This window comes from Triturus cristatus, chromosome 8 (genome assembly GCF_964204655.1).
Source record: "Triturus cristatus chromosome 8, aTriCri1.1, whole genome shotgun sequence".
Lineage (NCBI taxonomy): Eukaryota > Metazoa > Chordata > Amphibia > Caudata > Salamandridae > Triturus > Triturus cristatus.
In genome coordinates this window covers 362,862,884-362,887,191 of record NC_140591.1, presented here as the reverse complement: position 1 = coordinate 362,887,191, position 24,308 = coordinate 362,862,884, and positions in this window count along the sequence as shown.

Here is a 24,308-nt window from a genome sequence, read left to right as displayed (position 1 = left end):
TAACAAATACTTTTCTTTTAAAAGCTTCTATGAAAGTCAACAAAACCACAACATCAACAAAACACACTTCATCAACTAAAAAGAGTATTTTTTTATATAAAGAATAAAAAAGACTAAATAATGAAAGTTATTAAATTAACTAAAACTATAATGCTTTATTTTTTATTTCACAGATTACACTTCAATATAACTCCACCAAAAATGTGAATACAAACATTAACTTTGAAGAAAAGTACAAAATAAACATAAAAGAAAAAAATAAAAATAAGCAATTATATAAATTAACTAACAAATAAAGCAAACTAATAAATGAACAAATAAGCAAAAAAGCTACTATGACTAACTGACACTTTTCTCTTCACAGCTTCTGCAAACTTCAACAACAAATAACATCAAAGAAATAAACTTCATCAACTACAATTAATAAGTGTTGTTTTCTTCTACTAAATACAAAAAGATACTATAAAATCAAAATAATAAAATATATCTGACACTTGAATAAAATTAACATTTTACTTTCATACAAACAGAAAAATAAACAGTGAAAAAAATCGACCATCTAAACATATCCATCAAGAGTAGTAAAGCAACACTAATGTAAGTATATTTTCAATTATAGTAATTATACTAACATGTTTACTATACAAAATTGCATAATTAATAAATACATATATATATATATATATATATCTATACACATATTCATAGATAGACAAAAAAATTGCAGAAAGAGCAAAATTCATAATTTCGCAAAAGGGAAAACTACTTCTTTGCTATATGGGCTACACTTATACACAGGAATAAGTAATTGAAAACAAAACACATTGGAAATGTAGCAAATACTACTCCAATTCTTGCTACGTTAGAGCCACTACAGTAGAAACCAATGTAGTTAATATTAAGGAACACAACCATCCCCCAATGTAACTGAAATTTAAGTCAGAGATTCCTTTAACTCGAGTTCCTGAACATGTTACAGACAACTCCCATCCATCCCCACACTAAAAAGATTATTCGCCAGACTAAAAGAGCTGCAGCTTAAACACCACCTATCCCACAAACGTTTGCTGAATTACAAATGTTACCTGAATACACCATCACCCACAAAGATAAAAAAATCCTTTTTCATGACAATGAAAGTCATGAAAAGCAAATTATCATCTTTGCTACCAACATCAATTTACAAAAACGTAAAAACTGCGCAACATGGACGATGGATGGCACAATCAAAGTTTGCCCCAAGCCCTTTCATCAACTAAATACCGTCCACGGCGAATATGAAGATACTAATATTCCCTTCATATATGCACTACTCCCTAATAAACAAAACTCCTCCTATATAGAGCTCCTGACAATACTAAAACAATTCACTGACAACTACTTTCCACAAACAATAATCATTGCTTTGAACAAGCAATGATTCAGTCAATTTTTAAAATATACCCTAACACTGCAATAAAAGGTTGCTATTTCCACTTCAATCAAAGTATCAGGAGACACCTACAAAAATCTAGTCTGAGTATAGATTACGTTACCAATAGCAACTTTGCCTACCAAATAAAAGAATTAATAGCCCTGGCCTATGTTGCAACCACCGATGTAGCCAACCATTATAACTTACTTCTAGAAAGCCCCTTTCTATCAAACCAATGAAAGTAAACTAACTCCCTTCCTAGACTACTTTGAAGACACTTGGGTGGGAAGGCTACATAGGTCAGGGCACCGTGGACAACCAAAGTTCCAGATACCCTGGTGGAATGTCTACACTAGCACTGTTGCTCAAAAAGCTAAAACCAACAACGCAGTGGAAGGATGGCACAATGTCTTCCAAGTCACGTTAGGAAGAGGACAGCCAACACTACATAAACTAATTGAAGCTATCACAAAAGAACAGAGCTATCAAGAGCTAAAGCAAGAGCAATCACAACCTAAAATTGGCCCTAAACTCAGTAAACAAACAAAAACTATGAAGCCCATTAGGATGTAGGGCGGAAAAACACCCCGACCGCCATGGAAGCGGAAAACAACCGCCCGCCGGCCCCGTGGGAAAACCGGCGGCCAAATTAGCATTAACCGCCAAAAAAATCAGACCGCGGTGGAACGAGGCCCAGAATAACCGCACGTAGCGGGCGGAGATGGCCAAAATCCATCCGCGGCGGTCGGAATGGAGGCGAAAAAACAACAACCCGCCGTAAGTATAGCGGAGACACCGCCCCGGAAATTAGTACTTTCCCGACGGTCCCACGGTACATACCGCCGTCTCCGACCGCTGCGGTCGCACAATGGGATGAATGGGATAGCCAGCGGAAGAGCCGAAGTATAGCCACCGTGGCGGACGAACCGTCAAAAATATGGCGGATGAAGCCAAAACCCCACAAGAAAGCCAAAAAGTGCACACAGAAAACTAGACATGCCTCCCAAATACACAAAACACACCCCAATGACACAACCACATGGCAAAAAGAAAAATATCTCAGGACTGCACACCTGTCAGCAACATCCCAATTGGACACACCCACATACCTGTGTATAAAACCAGCCCCTTCACTGACCACAATCCCTTGCAAAACTCCTGGAGAGAAGGGACACATACCCCAGCTGACAGGAGAGGCAAAGGACACAACATCACCAGCCACACCATACACAGCACCACCACCACCTCCAAACCAGCACAACTAACCCCCCTGCATAACTCACACCATATACAGCACAACCACAACCACCACTCACACCCCTGCACCCACAATCACCTTGCACACCACACACCATGGCCACACAGAAAATACCCAAATTCACTGAGAGTGAGTTGAAGGTCATGGTAGATGAGATAGTCAGAGTGGAACCACAGTTTTTTGGTACCCTGGTCCAACAGACACTATTACCCACAAGGACACAAATATGGGCTAGAACAGTCCAAAGGGTCAATGCAGTAGAGACCACCCCAAAATCAAAAAGGAGATCATGAAGCGGTGGCATGACCTGAAGAGGGTGGTCAAGGAGAGGAGGAGCAAGAACCATGAGCTGGCTCAGAGGACATTCACACTCTGCTATGTACTGCCTTGCACAACTATAAAGCTACACCACCTAGGACACACACCATCCATCTGCACCACACACTCACAAAAACATGACTCACAGATCCAACATTCACCCACTCCCATTCACCACAAACATAGCTAACAACATAACCATGGGGGCATGTGTACAGGCAGACAGCACTACAACAACCACCATGCCCCCTGTCCCACACCTCAGCAGGGTGGATCCCTCTCCCACCCCACCCAGGAGCAGTTGGAAGCCATTGCAGTACAACAAACTAACTTACAGGTAGGTAGCCATCTTCACAATGAGGGTGTCTGGGGGTGGGGGGCCTGCACCACTACTCCCACCATGCCCCCTGTCCCACACCTGAGCAGGATGGATCCCTCCCCCACCCCACCCAGAAGCAGTTGGAAGCCATTGCAGTACAACAAACAAACTTACAGGTAGGTAGCCATCTTCACAATGAGGGTGCCTGACGTGGGGGGCCGACACCACTACTCCCACCATGCCCCCGTCCTACAGCCTAGCAAGATGGATCCCTCCCACCACCCCACCCAGAAGCATGTGTCAGCCATTACACAACCCTCATCAAACTTACAGGTAGGTAGCCAGTACGTGTGCCCACCCATTTGCCCCAAATTAAATGGTGCCATATGACAACACCAGCCCTCACATTGCACAAAGAGCCATACCTACCCCATTGCCAAGCACAGTGTGCACACAGGTAAGCCAAGGAAACTGTCACAACCACTAAAGTGTGTCACACCAATGCACAAGTAGAAGAAAGCCTGGGCACATTCATGCACAGCAACTAGTTACATGTTCATCACCATGAGGCAAGTGCAACAAGGACCATTCTCAAAATATCAATGCATGTGCGGTGGCACAAATCAAGAAATGCACATGATAGGACAAAGGGATGCAGGAGATGACAATGGCCAGTCCATGGCCAGATGTGACGTCTGCTAGGTCAGACAAGTAAACCATGAGTCCACAATTAAACACATGTCATGCCAGGCCCTAGATGGCAACAAGTCCCAGTAAACCTCAATTGGACACGGTTCGCATGGTATGCCCTGACACCTCGCACCATGGACAAGTAATGCTTGTACCACTGTATCATGTCAGGGAGCACAGTACTGCACAGTCAACAATGTGATGATATGTCAATTGTGCAGTGTACAAAATATGAATGACACACAGCTAACCCAAAGCTTGACGGGTGCACTGCAATTACCATTTCCCATCTGACCCACAGGTGACCAAGAACTCACTGCTGAGGACAATACCAGCAACCTGCAGAGCCAGTCTCCACCCCCGGTACAAGGACTCTCGGATGTTGATTCCCAGGATTCCGTGGACGATGAGCTTGAGGCCAGCCCATCTGGTGTGCCAGGGAGCAACAGGTCCCAGGACCCCAGCATCTCCCCCACCACATCTGCAGCAACAAGAACTCCACAGCAGAGCCCTGCTGTCATGGCCTGCATGACCACCGCCACCACCACCCCCACCAGTGCTGCCGGCAACACCCTCCCTGTCCCAGAGGATGCCCCGCACACACCACCCTTGGAGGAGGGCAGGGAGAGGATGCGGGTGCCCACAGTGGTGGGGCAACAGGTCTGTGGCAGCAGGGCAGGTGGGAGGGGCAGGGTCACCCAGGGACACCAGGAGGCTGGGACCCACTCCCTGGAACACATCACCAGAGTCCTGGGCACATACGAACAGGCCCAGGGACGAATGGACCGGTCAGAAGATCTGTTGCACGAGCTCATCCTGCTGATGAGGTCCATCGACAGACGCATGGGACAAATCGTGGACCTCTTGGGCCAGCAAGTGGCGGTACTGAGGGACAGGCATGCCCCCAGACAACACCTCCGCCTCCCTCGGGTGGACTGTACAATGACAGTTCACCATCCTCCCCTGCACCCACAGAGAGGGGTGAGTCCTCAGACCCCACTGGCCCTGCAGCAGGCCCCCCCTGCCAAATGACAAAGGGGCTATCCCAAGAAGACCCTGGGAGTATCTGGAGGCAAAGCACCTGCCAGACGCAGGTCACGGAGCCAGCCATGATGGCAACCCTCTCCACCACTGCATTGAGTCTTTGGACTGTCCTACCCCACACTGCCTTGTGAATGGCATCTGCCTGTTGGACTGGGTCACCACAGCAATGTGGTGACTACTCGACTATCTCATCTACCACGACTGTCAACTCACTCCCCCAATGGAAATGTACACCCCCCTTGCATCTCACCATAGTAAATAAAATATCCTCACAGACATGTTGTTGTGTCTGCTCCGTCTTTATTGCAGGGTGTACAGTCTTCAACATGATCACAATGTACCAGGACCATGGGCTCTATGTAGGCAAGGAGAAGTCGAAGGCACCTAGGGAAACACAACAGAACAACTGTCACTGGTCTGGTTGTGGCACCACAGACATCACACAAGCCCTAACACCAGGATAACCCAGCATACACATGTCACAACGGCCCCCAAGTGTCAACATACACGTCCCGTTGATGTACCCAAATGACATGTCCTAGAAACATTTCCAACCACCACAGAGTCTACAACTGGCTGAATCTACAATTCTCACATGCCCCTTCACGACAACTGCAATCTCATCAGACAATGGGTATGTTGCATATTGCCACCCACCATCAAGTGAAGTAGCGGGTGATGAGCTGTTCACGCAGGTCAACACCTTCCTCCTCTCCACTGTACTCATCACTGGACACGGCTTGGTTTGCAGGCTGGGGCCTTGGCTCCTCACAATCATCCAGGAGCAGGGGAATCTCCCTGCGAATTGCTAGGTTGCGGAGCATGCAGCATGCAACAACAATCTGACACACCTTCCAGGGCGAGTATGCCAGTGCACCTCCGGTCTTGTCCAGGCACCGGAAACTTGACTTGAGCAGGCCAAAACTGCGCTCCACCACATGACGTTTCCTCCCATGGGCCTCATTGTAGCGGACTTCAGCCGGGGACCTGGGATTCTGCAGTGGGCTCAGAGACCAGGGACGGTTGGGATATGCAGAGTCACCTAGATATGACAAACACAAATAGACATTGCAATGTCGCAGAGTCTCAGGGGAGCAGGTCACACACACAGCACGCCACACGACTAGGCATACTCACCCACAATCCATGCACGCTCTGGAAGAATATTAGCCATCAGCTGGGGCACTGTGCTGTTCCTCAGGATGTAGGAGTCGTGGGCCGAGCCTGGGAATTTGGCACACACCTGTGAGATGGTCATATCTGTAAGGCACACCACCTGCACATTGATGGAGTGGTAATGCTTGCGATTGCAGAAAAAATATGCTCACTTGCCCTTGGTGACACAAGAGCGACATGGGTGCAATCAATGGCCTTAACAACATTGGGGATGTGTCCAAGGGGAAAGAAGTCTCCCCTCACAGCTGGCAATTTAGCAACCCTGGCGAAATGGATGTATCTGTCCTTGTATAGCATCATGGTGGACAGCACATCACGCCACACCATGCTGAACATTGGTTGTGACATCCCACCAGCGCTGGCCACAGTCTCCTGGAACGATCCTGTTGCAAAAAAATGCAGTCTACAATAAGGAGCTGAAGGGGCAGAAAACAGGTAATCCCCCACTCAATGCACTGTATACAAAAGGACCTGTTCACAATGTGAACGATTACTTCATACATCCGTTCCGGTTGTCATACGTTTTAGACAATCTTTTAAGCATGCGTTTATTTCATCTATGCTATTCGTCGGTGTAGTTCACTCAAGAGAAGAAAAGGAAAGAGAAATATTTTGCATATGAGGTAAAGCAGGATGACTATCAATGCGTCTAAAACTTATGTCTCCAACACCCAAATATGATGAAAAAAGAGTGAGTAGGAGTGTTGGTGCCTCACGGTAGCGCCACCAAGGAGGGTTAAGCAGGATGGTACTCGCCTGCTACCTCAAAATCTCATCATCAGCTACCAACACTCCAAAAGCAAGGAATATGTGTAAGAAAAACAATAATTGACTGTACAGGTGCTAAGGTGTGTGATTAAAGAAAGAAGAACTGTGCTATAGTGTGTGCACCATATTGAACCCCTTAGTGATATACACTGATATCCAAAATTGAGCTAAATCACACTGGCTTGCGTTTTTTATTCTAAGCTGCGTGATTGCTCATATATTAAAATGCCGACATGTTTCATTGCCACTGGACAAAACTCACGGCAACTTCTTCAGGGCGTGGGGTCTGTTCGTTTCACCCTGCACCTCTGTTTGTCAATTAAAAACAGTTCTGTAGGAGACAAAGGAACAATACACAAACATAATAACACAGGACAGACTTGGTTGGCAACCGGTCCACCTCAGGACTGATGTCCTATGTATTGCATTCTGAGTCACACTTTGTCATATTTACCGGGATATTGCCCACCATGGGCATACCTTTACCCTTGAGTCCTTGCGGATGTATACACGCGTTCAAGGCTCCACTTATTCAACTCCACTCGTGAGTCTGTAATATATAATGTACAACAACGATTGTATGGCTGACAGTGTCTAATGTCTACCCTAAGTCGTCTCATTGGTAATTAATGCTGGTGTATCTCCGTCCTGATTCGGTTTCCCAAAGTCCCTACCTTTGGTGTTTTCGTGCCGAATGCCCAAAGTTAGAATCATCTATCGAGACTCACCATGAAAGTGTTCGTGACTGGCGTTCACTCAGCCCAGCAACAGCGCGGCTGTTGTGTTACGCGGTTTAAGAACGTAATTACGTTCACCACGTGACTCGCCTTCACAGATCCCGTTCTAACATGGGAATTGGCATAGTGTAAAGGAGGCTGCCATTTTGTAGTGGGGGGTTCCTTATTGTACCAACCCCCATTAGTTTGCACACGTGTTCTACTACATATATTTTCTGCACCCCAGTGGTGGATAATGGTGGATATATATCAATCAACCTATTTGTAACATTTAAAAAGAAAGACCAAAAGTAAGGTCTTTCCAGAAATGCTCCTGCGGATACGTGTCCCTATGTAGTTTTTAATTTTTCATTGGGAACTGACCAAGTTGTAGATGGAGGTGTATCACCCTGTCCGGTTACTTCCGCATTAATGATGGATAAAAGCTTTGTATTCTCATCTTCTCAAATTACAGTGATGAGCGTTGTGACCCGTTAATAATGCATTCTTTGGGTTAACTCATTCCCAGAAGTTTGGACCTCATGTATGTGCAATTCACAAATTGATACTGACTTGGGACTGAGTACTAGTAAACCTAGATGGTATAGAGGAAGGATTAGGTGAGTCATATATTCACCTTACTCCATTCGATAAGGTCGTTTAGTCCATTTTGGTCCACACCCTCTTGGTAAATCCAACGTGCTTCCCTACTACTCAATCTGGATTCAATATTAAACTGATCGCCTGTAACTTTTTCCAGCACTACCCAGCGCACATCTTGAGCGGTATGTTTTTGTGTCTGAAAATGTTGTATCAATTTAGTGCTCAATTTGCCTGCACGAAGTGTACTAAGGTGTTCTTGTATCCTTGTTTTTACCTTCCTGGTGGTAAGGCCGATATAGTGGAGCTCGCAGGGGCATGTTAGTCTGTAAATAACATGAGAAGTATTACAGTTGCTGAATTTGTTTAAAAAACAGATTTTTTTGTTTGCAAGGGTAACGTTTTTGGTAGGCGATGTAAATGCACACACAGAGCAATTCCCACGTGGAGTTATTTTGGGTCTGGTATGGACCAGCCGGTCCCGGATGTTCGCCGATCGTTTGAATGCAAAACGGGGTGGAGGCATTTGCATACTGGTGGTACTGAGCAAATGCCAATGCCTGCGAATAATCTGCCTGATTTTGGTGGAGAGTGGCCCAAAGGTAGTGACCACTGGAATACATTCACCTTTGTCTTTAGAGGTTTTTTCCAGCAGGGCTGCACGGGGCGTGTTATATGCTCGTTTTTTTGCCTGTCTTATGACCTTTCTGGGATATGCTCGATGTTCTAACTTGGTGGCCAATACATTTGATTGTTCAGAGTATTCCTGTATAGTAGAACAGTTTTGGCGGTATCTTAAAACCTGGCCTACGGGCAAGTTATCGCGGAGGGCTCTGGGATGGTATGATCTATAGTGTAGCAGGGAGTTTTTATCCGTTGGTTTGTGATGTACCCTGGTCACAAGCCTCTCATCCTCTGCTTGAATGTCAAGGTCCAGATATACTGCGGTTGTTTTGCTCATTTCCCAAGTGATCTTTAAACAGCTGTCGAGACCATTAAGCCAGGAAAGGAAATCCTTGAGTCTCTCTTCCGTGCCTTCCCATATGCATAGTACATCATCTATATATCTCTTCCAGAGGACAATGTTCCTCTGGAAGAGATTGGTGTCAGAATGGATATGGTACGCTTCAAACTGGCCTACATAAATGCAGGCCAGACTGGGGGCGAATGTAGCCCCCATCGAAGTCCCAGACACCTGGAGATATACCTGGTCTTTACATGAGAAGAAGTTTTGGGTCAATGCAATCTCTATGCATTGAAGGACGAAGGTTTGTGGGCAGTCATAGAACCATTCAGAATCCCTCAGGGTACGCGCTGCTGCCACCAGCGTCGCCTCCTGAGGGATACTGGTGTACAACGACTCTATGTCAATGGTTACAAGGAATTGGTTTGCAGGATTGTATGAGACATTCTCCAGGATTCTCAATACGTCCGTGGTGTCCTAGACGTATGAGGGTTGGGTGATGACACATTCCCTTAGGAAGAAGTCCGCAAACTGTGATAGTGGTTCTAATAGCGATTGAATGCCAGAGACGATGGGTCGTCCCGGGGGAGGCTGTTGTTTCTTATGGATTTTCGGTACAATGTAGAACGCCGGCATTCTCGGTTTCATGTTAATTAGAAATTCGGCTTCCCTATATGTGACCCATTTCTTTCCCTACTCACTCTTTTTTCATCATATTTGGGTGTTGGAGACATAAGTTTTAGACGCATTGATAGTCATCCTGCTTTACCTCATATGCAAAATATTTCTCTTTCCTTTTCTTCTCTTGAGTGAACTACACCGACGAATAGCATAGATGAAATAAACGCATGCTTAAAAGATTGTCTAAAACGTATGACAACCGGAACGGATGTATGAAGTAATCGTTCACATTGTGAACAGGTCCTTTTGTATACAGTGCATTGAGTGGGGGATGACCTGTTTTCTGCCCCTTCAGCTCCTTATTGTAGACTGGTCTTGAGAACGGCAGCTTAGCCGTGAGAGCTTTTTTAGATTTTTCATTTGCATATGAGGTATAACACAGAGCATTTTTACTTGGTTGGTCACTTGTTGGTAGATCTCAATTGCATAATTGAACACACTTCCCCTTCTCTCTTTTTTCTCCACCAGCTCACACACCATTAACACGGTCCACCACGGTGAGAGGATGGATAAGTTTTGCCTAGCCTTCACAGACGAACACATAGCATCAATATTATCAGGCCCCTCCCTCCTGCCCAATGCTCCTCTCAATGGGACAACTTCAGCTCGGGATGAATGGGAAAAACTGTCTAATACTAGGAAACGACAAATAAGAATTGCACTCCATGGAGCTCTCATGACGGAATATCTTAGAGCAGGCGCAGCGCCAGCCAGTCTCCTAGTGCGCATTGAGCCAAAGATCTTTTTAGAAGACAAGAGATTCCGGGTGGACTGGAGCTACATAGCGAACAAGTGCACCCGGGATTGGCTTGTCTTGATAATTAATACAGCTAAGAGAATCAGTGATGAACTCCTAAAGGAAATTTTGGACATAGAGGAAACTCTTAAAGCAGATACCACCATCACTGATACGAAAGAACAATTAGCTAGAATTCAAAATGACCTTAGTGAATATCAGGCATACATGGTCAATCAAAAGATAAAAGGCTTAAAGCGTAACTTAGAGAGGTTTAGCCATGAATGGGCTTTTCCTTATGTTGAAGACCAGTGTTACCAGCAGCCACAACCACAACCCATGTTTCCACCTGGCGGGCGGGGAGGTCGTCAACAGGGCAGGAGGACACCTAACAACTGGACGTTTGATAATACAAGCAGTGAAGATGACGAGAGCAGTGCCCAAGCATCTACCTCTAACCAAAAGGTTAGATTCAATCCCCAGGATAGAACCAACGAGGATTTGGGAGCAATGTTCAGGGTTTTTTTAGGCCAACAGACACACAATACAGCAGACCAAAGGGTGAACAATTACAGAGGCCGGGGACGGGGTCGGGCTCGTCAGAACCCGAACTCAACTTGGCAGTCCTTCTCCCCGAGGATCACTCGCAGCAGAGGCAGAACACCCCTATAACTGCCAATGATAACAACATTGTGGTCAATCTTTCTAAATATCCTCTCACAGACGCGGAAACTGCAGTACTTAATAAAGGGTTGGGGTATGTCCCCACCCCCCGGCATGACGGGTTCCAACTTCGGGCAGAACTGTACGGGCTCATGAGGAAGATCAAACTTAAGAAGTTTTTTGTTGGGAAGGAAAAGGAGAGTGTGTCTAACTTCTCCACAAACTTGCGGTGCCCATCCCAGTTTTGTCCCCCCGGAAATACAGTAGGCCCTGAAACTGTGGTTTTTGAACAGAAGATCCTACAGGATATTGGTCAGATTGAACACAATATGCAGACTGTGGACCACAGCAATATGAGTTCTAGAGACTGGCAGGCATTGAAAAGCCTACAAAACAACCAGACAATCACCATTAAGCCAGCCGATAAAGGCGGGGCAGTGGTAGTGATGGATACCATTGATTACGACACAGAAGTGGCTAGGCTTTTGGGGAACCGCTGCAATTATAGACCTTTGGCGCGGGACCCCACCAATGACCTGCAGGCAACCATCATCCAATTGGTAACCGAGGCTAAAGAAAAGAAATGGGTCACATATAGGGAAGCCGAATTTCTAATTAACATGAAACCGAGAATGCCGGCGTTCTACATTGTACCCAAAATCCATAAGAAACAACAGCCTCCCCCGGGACGACCCATCGTCTCTGGCATTCAATCGCTATTAGAACCACTATCACAGTTTGCGGACTTCTTCCTAAGGGAATGTGTCATCACCCAACCCTCATACGTCCAGGACACCACGGACGTATTGAGAATCCTGGAGAATGTCTCATACAATCCTGCAAACCAATTCCTTGTAACCATTGACATAGAGTCGTTGTACACCAGTATCCCTCAGGAGGCGACGCTGGTGGCAGCAGCGCGTGCCCTGAGGGATTCTGAATGGTTCTATGACTGCCCACAAACCTTCGTCCTTCAATGCATAGAGATTGCATTGACCCAAAACTTCTTCTCATGTAAAGACCAGGTATATCTCCAGGTGTCTGGGACTTCGATGGGGGCTACATTCACCCCCAGTCTGGCCTGCATTTATGTAGGCCAGTTTGAAGCGTACCATATCCATTCTGACACCAATCTCTTCCAGAGGAACATTGTCCTCTGGAAGAGATATATAGATGATGTACTATGCATATGGGAAGGCACGGAAGAGAGACTCAAGGATTTCCTTTCCTGGCTTAATGGTCTAGACAGCTGTTTAAAGTTCACTTGGGAAATGAGCAAAACAACCGCAGTATATCTGGACCTTGACATTCAAGCAGAGGATGAGAGGCTTGTGACCAGGGTACATCACAAACCAACGGATAAAAACTCCCTGCTACACTATAGATCATACCATCCCAGAGCCCTCCGCGATAACTTGCCCGTGGGCCAGTTTTTAAGATACCGCCGAAACTGTTCTACTATACAGGAATACTCTGAACAATCAAATGTATTGGCCACCAAGTTAGAACATCGAGCATATCCCAGAAAGGTCATAAGACAGGCAAAAAAACGAGCATATAACACGCCCCGTGCAGCCCTGCTGGAAAAAACCTCTAAAGACAAAGGTGAATGTATTCCAGTGGTCACTACCTTTGGGCCACTCTCCACCAAAATCAGGCAGATTATTCGCAGGCATTGGCATTTGCTCAGTACCACCAATATGCAAATGCCTCCACCCCGTTTTGCATTCAAACGATCGGCGAACATCCGGGACCGGCTGGTCCATACCAGACCCAAAATAACTCCACGTGAGACCAACATTCCTCCGGGGCACTACCCATGTGGGAATTGCTCTGTGTGTGCATTTACATCGCCTACCAAAAACGTTACCCTTGCAAACAAAAAAATCTGGTTTTTAAACAAATTCAGCAACTGTAATACTTCTCATGTTATTTACAGACTAACATGCCCCTGCGAGCTCCACTATATCGGCCTTACCACCAGGAAGGTAAAAACAAGGATACAAGAACACCTTAGTACACTTCGTGCAGGCAAATTGAGCACTAAATTGATACAACATTTTCAGACACAAAAACATACTGCTCAAGATGTGCGCTGGGTAGTGCTGGAAAAAGTTACAGGCGATCAGTTTAATATTGAATCCAGATTGAGTAGTAGGGATTGGATTTACCAAGAGGATGTGGACCAAAATGTACTAAACGACCTTATCGAATGGAGTAAGGTGAATATATGACTCACCTAATCCTTCCTCTATACCATCTAGGTTTACTAGTACTCAGTCCCAAGTCAGTATCAATTTGTGAATTGCACATACATGAGGTCCAAACTTCTGGGAATGAGTTAACCCAAAGAATGCATTATTAACGGGTCACAACGCTCATCACTGTAATTTGAGAATATGAGAATACAAAGCTTTTATCCATCATTAATGCGGAAGTAACCGGACAGGGTGATACACCTCCATCTACAACTTGGTCAGTTCCCAATGAAAAATTAAAAACTACATAGGGACACGTATCCGCAGGAGCATTTCTGGAAAGACCTTACTTTTGGTCTTTCTTTTTAAATGTTACAAATAGGTTGATTGATATATATCCACCATTATCCACCACTGGGGTGCAGAAAATATATGTAGTAGAACACGTGTGCAAACTAATGGGGGTTGGTACAATAAGGAACCCCCCGCTACAAAATGGCAGCCTCCTTTACACTACGCCAATTCCCATGTTAGAACGGGATCTGTGAAGGCGAGTCACGTGGTGAACGTAATTACGTTCTTAAACCGCGTAACACAACAGCCGCGCTGTTGCTCGGCTGAGTGAACGCCAGTCACGAACACTTTCATGGTGAGTCTCGATAGATGATTCTAACTTTGGGCATTCGGCACGAAAACACCAAAGGTAGGGACTTTGGGAAACCCTGGTTAGAGCGGGAGGTTTTAACGCGGATGGGTCAGGCTAGAACTCCAAAAAGGGTATGCTACTATAAGGGGCACAGCTTATTTTATAGGATGCCAAATACGAGAGAGTTTATAAGGAAAGACTTAGATGTTGGGGAGATACCGAATCAGGACGGAGATACACCAGCATTAATTACCAATGAGACGACTTAGGGTAGACATTAGACACTGTCAGCCATACAATCGTTGTTGTACATTATATATTACAGACTCACGAGTGGAGTTGAATAAGTGGAGCCTTGAACGCGTGTATACATCCGCAAGGACTCAAGGGTAAAGGTATGCCCATGGTGGGCAATATCCCGGTAAATATGACAAAGTGTGACTCAGAATGCAATACATAGGACATCAGTCCTGAGGTGGACCGGTTGCCAACCAAGTCTGTCCTGTGTTATTATGTTTGTGTATTTTTTCTTTTGTCTCCTACAGAACTGTTTTTAATTGACAAACAGAGGTGCAGGGTGAAACGAACAGACCCCACGCCCTGAAGAAGTTGCCGTGAGTTTTGTCCAGTGGCAATGAAACATGTCGGCATTTTAATATATGAGCAATCACGCAGCTTAGAATATAAAACGCAAGCCAGTGTGATTTAGCTCAATTTTGGATATCAGTGTATATCACTAAGGGGTTCAATATGGTGCACACCCTATAGCACAGTTCTTCTTTCTTTAATCACACACCTTAGCACCTGTACAGTCAATTATTGTTTTTCTTACACATATTCCTTGCTTTTGGAGTGTTGGTAGCTGATGATGAGATTTTGAGGTAGCAGGCGAGTACCATCCTGCTTAACCCTCCTTGGTGGCGCTACCGTGAGGCACCAACACTCCTACTCACTCTTTTTTCATCATATTTGGGTGTTGGAGACATAAGTTTTAGACGCATTGATAGTCATCCTGCTTTACCTCATATGCAAAATATTTCTCTTTCCTTTTCTTCTCTTGAGTGAACTACACCGACGAATAGCATAGATGAAATAAACGCATGCTTAAAAGATTGTCTAAAACGTATGACAACCGGAACGGATGTATGAAGTAATCGTTCACATTGTGAACAGGCAAAAAAATGCAGGGCTGCCATCACCTTATAAGTAGGGGTGAAAGCTGTTGGATATCTCCTGCCTGGCTGCAGGTAGGGCTCCAACAGATCACAAAGGTTATTCGGGGTGGCTCTGTCCAGGCGGCATTTGCGTATGATCGCAATATCCTCCATGTCCTCCAGCACAGTCAAGTGACGAATCAGATTTGGCCTCCTCCTATTGGAGTTGATAGTGGACACATGTCAATACAATACACCAAGAGATGTGCACAGCATATCACGTTCTGGATGACACAACGACAACAATGACTGACATCTAGAGTGACTAACAGACCAGCTCACATGGAGGGACACTTTCAGCTACACAAAGGGCACAAGTGTCATCTTACACAGGACAAGTACCTCAAACACCACCTTTAGCTATGTGAATGCACATAGGGATATGGCCACAGGGAGTCTAGCATCCAGCATATGTGTAACTAATCAAACCCACTGTCTCCTACCTAGCTGCTGTACCGGTCACACCTTGATGCGTCATTACAACCTGGCACACATCCACCACATGAGGACCACAGTCGGGGCTGGAATGATGAATGTGTTCATGAGCAGACATGAGAGGCAATGCTAATTAGATCAACATTCATCGAAACAAGCATTGCTGTGATTGTCACTGGGCCTCAACACATTGACATGTGTACACATTGTACAGTCTAGGACTACACTGTCCTGCCTACACCAACATCAAATCCACAAGTGACATGTGAGAGGGTACAGACAAATGTACGTTACACACACACAAGCATGGCATGTGTAGCCATCAGTGGAGTAAATTGAACATTGGCATCGTGTGCACAATGATGTGCCATTGAACATGTTGGCACTATGCACTGTTGATGTGTGACAGATGGCCATCACCATTGCATTGGACCCATATCGCGGTAGCTACCACCTGGCACTGGCGGTGTGTCACCAGCACCCCCATTCACACCAGTGCAGTAGTCATAGGCATGGAGACATGTGATAATGGCGGTTGGCATGCTCCGCCGCCAGAATGGCAGTGCCTCGTGTCAATGCATGGCACCCATATCACGGTAGCTACCGCCTGGCACCGGCGGTGTGTCACCAGCACCCCCATTCACACCAGTGCAGTAGTCATAGGCATGGAGAAATGTGGAAATGGCCGTTGGCATGCTCCGCCACTAAAATCGTGGTAGCGCACCCCGGGCCCCAGCAGTGTTACACCGCTGTGGAGCTCGCCCTAGAGCTAATTGGAAGCTCGATAGCGGTGGCATGATGCAATTTTGAAGGTCGCGGTGGGCGTGCTCCGCCACCGCGGAGGCTGTCATTGGCTGCATTTGAAAGAGGCAGATTTGGACCACCAATTGCTGTAGCTTGGCACCTTTGAAACAACCCCAGGGGGCTATATATGTGGGAGTGAGCCTCACATTGCCACTGCTCACAGAGCCTGCTGCCTGAGACCCCTCACCTGCTGCTGCCTCCAGGGACTGCTGCCTGAAACCCCTCACCTACTGCTGCCTCCAGGGACTGCTACCTAGGGACCCTCGCCACCAAGATCCCCTGCTGTTGTCTCACGTCCACAGTGATGGCAAGGATAGAGAAGATCCGTGCCAGTCCCTTCACGAGCGAGGAGCTGGAGGTCCTGGTGGACGAGGTGCTCACACAGTACCCAAGGCTATATGGTGCCCCAAATGTCATGGTGAGCCTTAAACAGTGTTGTGGTAGGGCAGGGGGGCCACACATGTAGGGGACTGATCCAGTATGTGCCTGACATGCTGTATCCAGTGGGAGGGTGTGTGTACCCAATGCCACAGCTTTCTCTCCCTGCACATGTAAGTATGAGTGACCTGTGTTGTGTTGTCAGCCATACAGTGACACAGAAGGTTGTTCATGCTGTAGCCAGGACAGTGATTGCTTGGCTGGATGGCTGTGTGTGCCCCTGTAGTCCATCTCAGTGTGAGCCCAGCTGGACAGCACAGTCCACGTCTACAAAGACAAGGACACATCACTTCACTTACAGAGTATGACATCAGTCTTTTCACATTGCACTCCAGCTGTGGCACATCTCAGCACTGTAGTTTGCACACAACCGCCCTTGTGAAGGGCAGTTTGTATTTTTGAGATCATGTCCCTCAATGTGACTTCCATGACACAGTTATCTATTCACAGGGCAGGGACATTGAGGGCTGCGCAATCTTGGACACAGTGGGTCACCCCCCAAACACAGGTTGATATGTGATATATGTGTTGCTCAACCCAACAATTGACTGGAGATGTGGGCAGGCAGGGTTCAGTGCTGGCATCCTGCATGTGTGTGAGATGTGCAGGGACTGTGTTCCCCCTCACACCTGCATGCTTTAGCATCAGCTTTTCCCATGCAGGAGTCACATGTGGGCTGTACTATAGTCTCAGGTTAATCTATCGTTGGATTTGTGATTTGGTTGTATCTTGTAGGGGTGGGCGGAATTTGCGGAATCGCGTTACGCAAATCTCCGCGAAATGGTAAAAAATCTCCGCGAACACGCAGAAATTCCACGAACACGCGGAATTGCTTGTTCGCGATGCTTTTTTCCTGTTCACAATCGCTGTTTGCGAGCTCGGGGAGAAATATCTCGCGAACACGCATTCTGAGAACGCGAACAAGCAAAAATTTCGCAAAGTCGCGGAAAGCAGAATTTTGGGCAATTTCGCGTTCTCAGCGGAACGCGAAATTACCCAAATTCCGCAAATTCCGCGAGCGGAACGGAATTTACCGCCCAGGCCTAGTATCTTGCTGCTATACTGATAGATGTCGGTACATGGCACTGGGTACCTGATCATTTCTCCCTCTTGTCTCCCATGCCTGCAACTCAAGGTACACCAGCGTAAGGCCGTGAGGAGGGCCATTGCAGCGAAGGTGCGAGCCCTGGGGGTCTCACACCGACGGCGCACCCACTGCCACAAGAGATGGGATGACATCAGCCGGTTGGCAAAGAATGTGGCAGAGATGACCCTGGGGCTGCTTCCTCGCACTGGGCATCTGGCACAGCGCAGCATGACACCACTAATGGGGCACATCTTGGCGGTGACACAGCCTGAGCTGGATGCACATTTGAAGGAACATCAGCAGCAAGCCAGGGGTGAGCATTTGGGGAGTCTGACTTTGGATGGGAGTGGCTGCATGTGTACAGAGCCTGTGCCAGTGCTGGCCTCTGTGATGTTGGTATTGTGAGGCTGTGGCATGTAAGTGGCTGCTGGCCATGCATTTGCCCTACCTGTACTTAAAAAGTTGATCTGGAAGCTGTGCCCTGACATTACATTCTGAGTTGTGCTCTTCAGGTTTCTTCTGCATTGGTGTAGTCTTGGGAATCCTATGGGAGGGAACAGCAGTGTGTGGTCTGCACTGGACAGTCCAGGCTTTGTCATCAACAGTGACGTCTGACCTGCAACAGGCACATTCTCACAGTCCAGCTCCAGCCCCTTTGTCCACCACCCAGGCAGTGGCCACGTCTGACGATAGTGACCACAGTCCACATACATCAAAGTCACGATACAGCACACAGAGCACACAGCAGCAGCAACCCAAGCGGTCCCGTGCGCAGACACCATCCCCTCAGAAGACCAAAGGCACCCCAGAGCGCAGGGAGAAAAGCCCGTCAGGTGACACCAGGGGACAATTAGCAAAGCAGCAGACCTCAGGCACACATGCCTCAGTGGCATCCCCACCCAAGGACTCTCCTGCCTGTTAAGGCATCGCGCAAAGATAATCGTACAGTGTCTGTGCCCACCAAGGAGGTGGTGCATGCCAAGGGTACACCTGGGAAGGGCTCAAAGGCAGTATCACCAACCACCTCAACTCCCATTCCAAGCCCAGTGAAGCAGGGGCCGGAGGGGACTGACACCTAGTAAACATGGGAAGGGGGGGCAGAGTCGAAGCAAGGGAAAGCGTTCAGCTGGGTCCAGCACATCACCAGAGGGGCTGCCAGCGTCTGAACATGCAGTAGCAGTGGTGGTGAGTCTGCCTGTTGTGCCCACACCACTTCCCATTGATCCCAAGTCAGGCAAGCCATTTAGGATCCCCAAGAAGTGGAAGGGCACCCCTCCACAATCTCCCAGCCACACCGTGACTCCCGTCTGCATGACTCCTCCTCCATGTGCCACTACACCACCTGGTCCAAGCAGCCCTCCAGCCTGCCAAGACACTGATCGCTCTACCTCAGCTGTTCCACTCTCTCCCCCTTTAAGTGCCCCCACAGACCCCGAGGCACAGCCAGCTCCCAGTCCGCCTGACAGCCAAGTCTGAGTGATAGTCACCCTCACACACCTGTGTCTCACACAGGAGGGCCTGTACTGCACATTGTTGCCCCCTGACTGTGTCGCTGGCCATGAAAAGATACAGTCGCACACATTCCCTGTGCAGCTTCTCATGGATATGCTCTGCACTCTGCCCTGGTCACTGGCCTTGTTGTTCACTGCTGTTTTGCCCTTGCCTGTGCAGCTCCTCATGGACATGCTCTGCCCTCTGCCCTGGCCACTGGCCTTGTTGTTCACTGCTGTTTTGCCCTTGCCTGTGCAGCTTCTCATGGACATACTCTGCACTCTGCCCTGGCCACTGGCCTTGTTGTTCACTGCTGTGTTGGACCCTTGCCTGTGCAGCTTCTCATGGACTTACTCTGCACTCTGCCCTGGCCACTGGCCTTGTTGTTCACTGCTTTTTTGCCCTTGCCTGTGTAGCTTCTCATGGACATGCTCTGCACTCTGCTCTGGCCACTGGCCTTGTTGTTCACTGCTGTTTTGCCGTTCCTGTGCAGCTTCTCATGGACATACTCTGCACTCTGCCCTGGCCACTGGCCTTGTTGTTCACTGCTGTGTTGGACCCTTGCCTGTGCAGCTTCTCATGGACATACTCTGCACTCTGCCCTGGCCACTGGCCTTGTTGTTCACTGCTGTTTTGCCCTTGCCTGTGCAGCTTCTCATGGACATGCTCTGCACTCTGCCCTGCCCACTGGCCTTGTTGTTCACTGCTGTTTTGCCCTTACCTGTGCAGCTTCTCATGGACATGCTCTGCACTCTGCCCAGCCCACTGGCCTTGTTGTTCACTGCTGTTTTGCCCTTGCCTGTGCAGCTTCTCATGGACATGCTCTGCATTTTGTGCCTTACTCGTCTCTTTTCATTATGCCTATCTGTGCAACTTGTGAATAAAGACAGTTGCTCCAGTTGTCTATTGTGTCAGTGTCCTTACTGAATAAAGTTATTTTGCTGTGTGTAAATGGTTTACTGTGCCACATGGCTCACTTGCTCTCTTTTTTTCAGGGGTGGCAGGGTCTTCAGTTCTTCTTGGCCCAGATACTTGTGGTGGCAATGGTGTCAATTTTGAATGTTTAGCAGTAGTAATTTACTTGATTAGCTCATGTTGGCTCTATTGTACACATGTCAGGTTGTGGGGCACTGCCAGCACAGGGTGGATTTCTGCACACAGTATTGCAGGCAGGCTGTCCAGGGTCATCATGTGTGTTCTTCATATATGTGTGCCCAGTGGTATATGTGTGTGGTCATCTTGTGATGGCCAGTCATCCTAGTCCCATGGCTTACTTTCCATGTGTGCTCTTGGATGGCCAGGTATTGTGCAGTGTGAAACGGGTGAGTTTGTGGGAAGTGTTGATGTGTGCATGCCTCTGAAATGTCAACTACACACATGTGTCACCCAGGAGTAGTGAGCCTGTTGTTTTGATTGTTCATCCCTGTGGATGTGGTTGTATACCCATGTGTGAGTTGTATGGTGTGCACTGTGCAGTGTGTTGGTGTGTCCTTGCAGTTCTGGCTGACTCCTACTTGTTGTTTTTTTCACTTGTGAGGGTGTTACTGGCAATTCAGTGTTGTGTTTTGTTGCACATCCCTGTGTCTGGTGTCTGTTTGTGGGGTCTGTGCTGAACTGCTGCTCCACACTGCCATTGTGGTTGTGTTTTCTCATGCCTTGCTGTCCCATGGTGCCTTCTTGCCTCCAGTGTGGCATGTTGTGTGTGTTGTCATGCCATTCCCTATCTGTGCTTCAGCTGTCTACCCATTGTGGCTCCACACTCCCTCTCTTTATGTATGATACACTCCTGCCATGTCCCCTACTGACATGCAGTGCACTTCACTTTGGTGTGAACTGTCCCCTTGGTTTGTATGTGTGTGTGCCTCCCGATGACTTCATTTGTGCCACTGTGCTTTGTGGTGCAGTTCTTTGTCCAGGGTCAATGTGTCACTCAGTGCATTTCCCCAATGGGTCATGTGTGATGTTCTGGTGCTGTTTGTCAGTCATGGTTGCTGCTATGCAGTTCAACTGTGTGTGCTGCCCAGCCCTGTGGTCAAGTTGTTTCCACCTTTGTGTCCCAGACTTGTGCATCTATTGTGTGTTGTGTTAGATGTATGTGTGTTGTTTGTGTTATTGCATCACTTCCTGGGTGTGCTGTTGTCTTTATGCTGTGCTGTATGGTGTTATGTGGGTTGCTGTTCTGTCACTGATGTCTGTGTGTGTCTGGTATGCTTGGTGTGCACACACAGCTTGTTGTGCTTGCTGTGCTGTGTGTATGCTGCCTTGAGATTGCCTGTTGTGCATCCCCTGATGTCGTGCTATGTTTGCTATGTGATTGTTCTGCCTGTGCATCTGTTGTTTGTTTGCTGTGGCTGTGTTGTTCTGTGATGGTGCACTTCTTGTGTGTGTTGTGGAATGTTGTCTTGTCTGTGCATTGTTCCTGAGTGATGAGGTTGTGCACTCCTGTTGTGTCTGTGCTCCCATTGCCTTTCCCAAGTTTAGCTGCACAGGGAATGTCTGTTGTTGTTGTGGCTCTGTGTGTGTTTCAGTTGGGTTCTGTGTTTGTCTGTTGTATTTGTTTCCACATTTGTGGTGGCATCCCTGTGTGTGTGATGTTTGTGGCTGAGCCCAGGGTGTGTGGTTGTTTGTGTGTGTATTGCCTGTCAAGTATTGTCAGCCTTCAGTGTGTTTGGCACTGGTGTTGTGTGCTGCTGGTGTGAGGGCGTATGTGTGTAGATTCTTACTGGTGTTTATCAGTCCTGTGGTGTGTAGATGGTCCCTGTGTGTGGTGCTGCTTGTGTACTCCTGTGAAGTAGTTGTGTGTATGTGTGGCTGTTCCCTGTTACTTCAGGGCCTTTCTTTCATCCTTTCATCCTTGTGCCTATACATGGTTTGCCTTGCTGTCTCCCTGTGTGGTTGCACTGAGCTGTCTGTTGTTTGATTTCAATGACTGTGCCAGACATGTGTGCTTTGCTGGTGTGAGGGTGTTGTGCTTTGTTCCTTGTGTTGATATGATGTACACATGCTTGTTGTGTACATCATATTGGGACTCTGGTTTCGTGCTCCGTTGTCGAGTTTCCGCCGTCTCTGGTTGGGCGGTGTCTCCGCTGCTGTGCATCTGCTTTCTTGAGCCATCCTAATTTGTTGTCCGGGGCGGACGTCATTCCGCACGGCGGAGGGTGTCTGTTAGAAATGAGGGGGCTCCGGTTGACGCAGGTGTGAACCCACAACAAGCCGGGACCCCTTACCTCTTGTCAGGGCGAAGGATGACTCCCCGGAATAACCCCTGCTCACCCTCTAGGTGCGTGGCCCGAGCAGTCTAGGCTAAGTCTCAGGCGTACACGGTTAAGCAAATGCAATTACACATACAGTAAACCCCTTGCATGCACCACAAACGGACACCAATCAGGAAGTATATAAAAATAAGCTTTTATGTAGATTCAGCAGATGCAAATACAAGGCCCAGTAACGTTGAACGGATGGGGCCACAATTCTTGGAAATACGGTAAAGCTCTCTTTGTTTTACGGAAAGTTCTTTAGGCGGGCACAAGGTAACTGTAGGCCTCAGCGCACTTTGGGCTGAGGCAGCGCCCAGGAAGCCCACAGCAGATGACAGGGAAATAAGAACGTTGTGGACCCTGGATCCGATGCGAGCTCGCGGTCGAGTTCGTAAGTACAGTACCTTGTTTCTTGACGCAAAGGCGGGTGCGGGGTTTCAGCGGCTCTTCGACAGAAGAGCGAGGCGGCGTCCGGGGCTCCCATACTTCACGAGGGTGTCTGATCCTCAGGCTCACGACAAGAGCGGGGTGTTGTAGGTGGCGGGTGAACAAAGCGGGGCAGCCGGGCACGCAGATACGTCCGGGCCGTCCGAGGCTTGGAGATGCTCACAAACGCCGATTCCGGCGGGAGGGTGAAGGTGCACAGCGAGCCTCCAACGAGCGAGGTGACGGGGCAGCCCAGCACAGCGTAGGGGGAGCGGCTCCGATCAAGCGAGGCTCTTCCCAAGGCGGGGGCGGCTAAGCAGTCCTGGTCACGGCTCAAGGAGGGACTGGGGCACGAGGGTCACAGCTCCGGCGAGGGAAAGGACACCACAGTCCAGCGGCAGGCGAGTGAAGATCAGGTAGAGCCCAATGGTCCTGGGGCTCAGTTCAGGGGGCAAGCTCAGTTCCAAGCCCTTGGAGATCGTTTTGGAAAAGCACAAGTCTTGAAAGTAAAAGTAAAGTAAAGTCTTCAGCAACAGTTTCTCTTCTCTCCTTTGGCAGCAAGGTCACCACTGCAGGCCAATCCCCCAGGATAGGGACAGTCTTCCTCCTACAGCTTTCCCGGTGCCTCCTCCTCAGGCAGAGATTCTTCTTGGTCAAAAGCGGATCTAGTTTCTCAGGAGCAGGGCTCCTCCATTTATACAGCAAATCTTTTGTTCTCCCAGGCCAGGGGGGCCCTTGCCTAGTTCAGTCCGGTTTCTGAGCACTTTGTTTGCGTGATGCAGGCTTCTTCTTTCAGAGTGCAGGGCAGAGTCATCAGACGCTCCACAGGGGGTGGAGCCGGCATTGAGGTAGCGGAGCACTGTCCTATTCAGAGCCTAGGAGCACTCCTCCCACCCATCTACCTGTCGATCGTCCTATTCATACCAGGCTACCTAGCCCTGCCCATCTGGGTTCCCCCAGCCCTG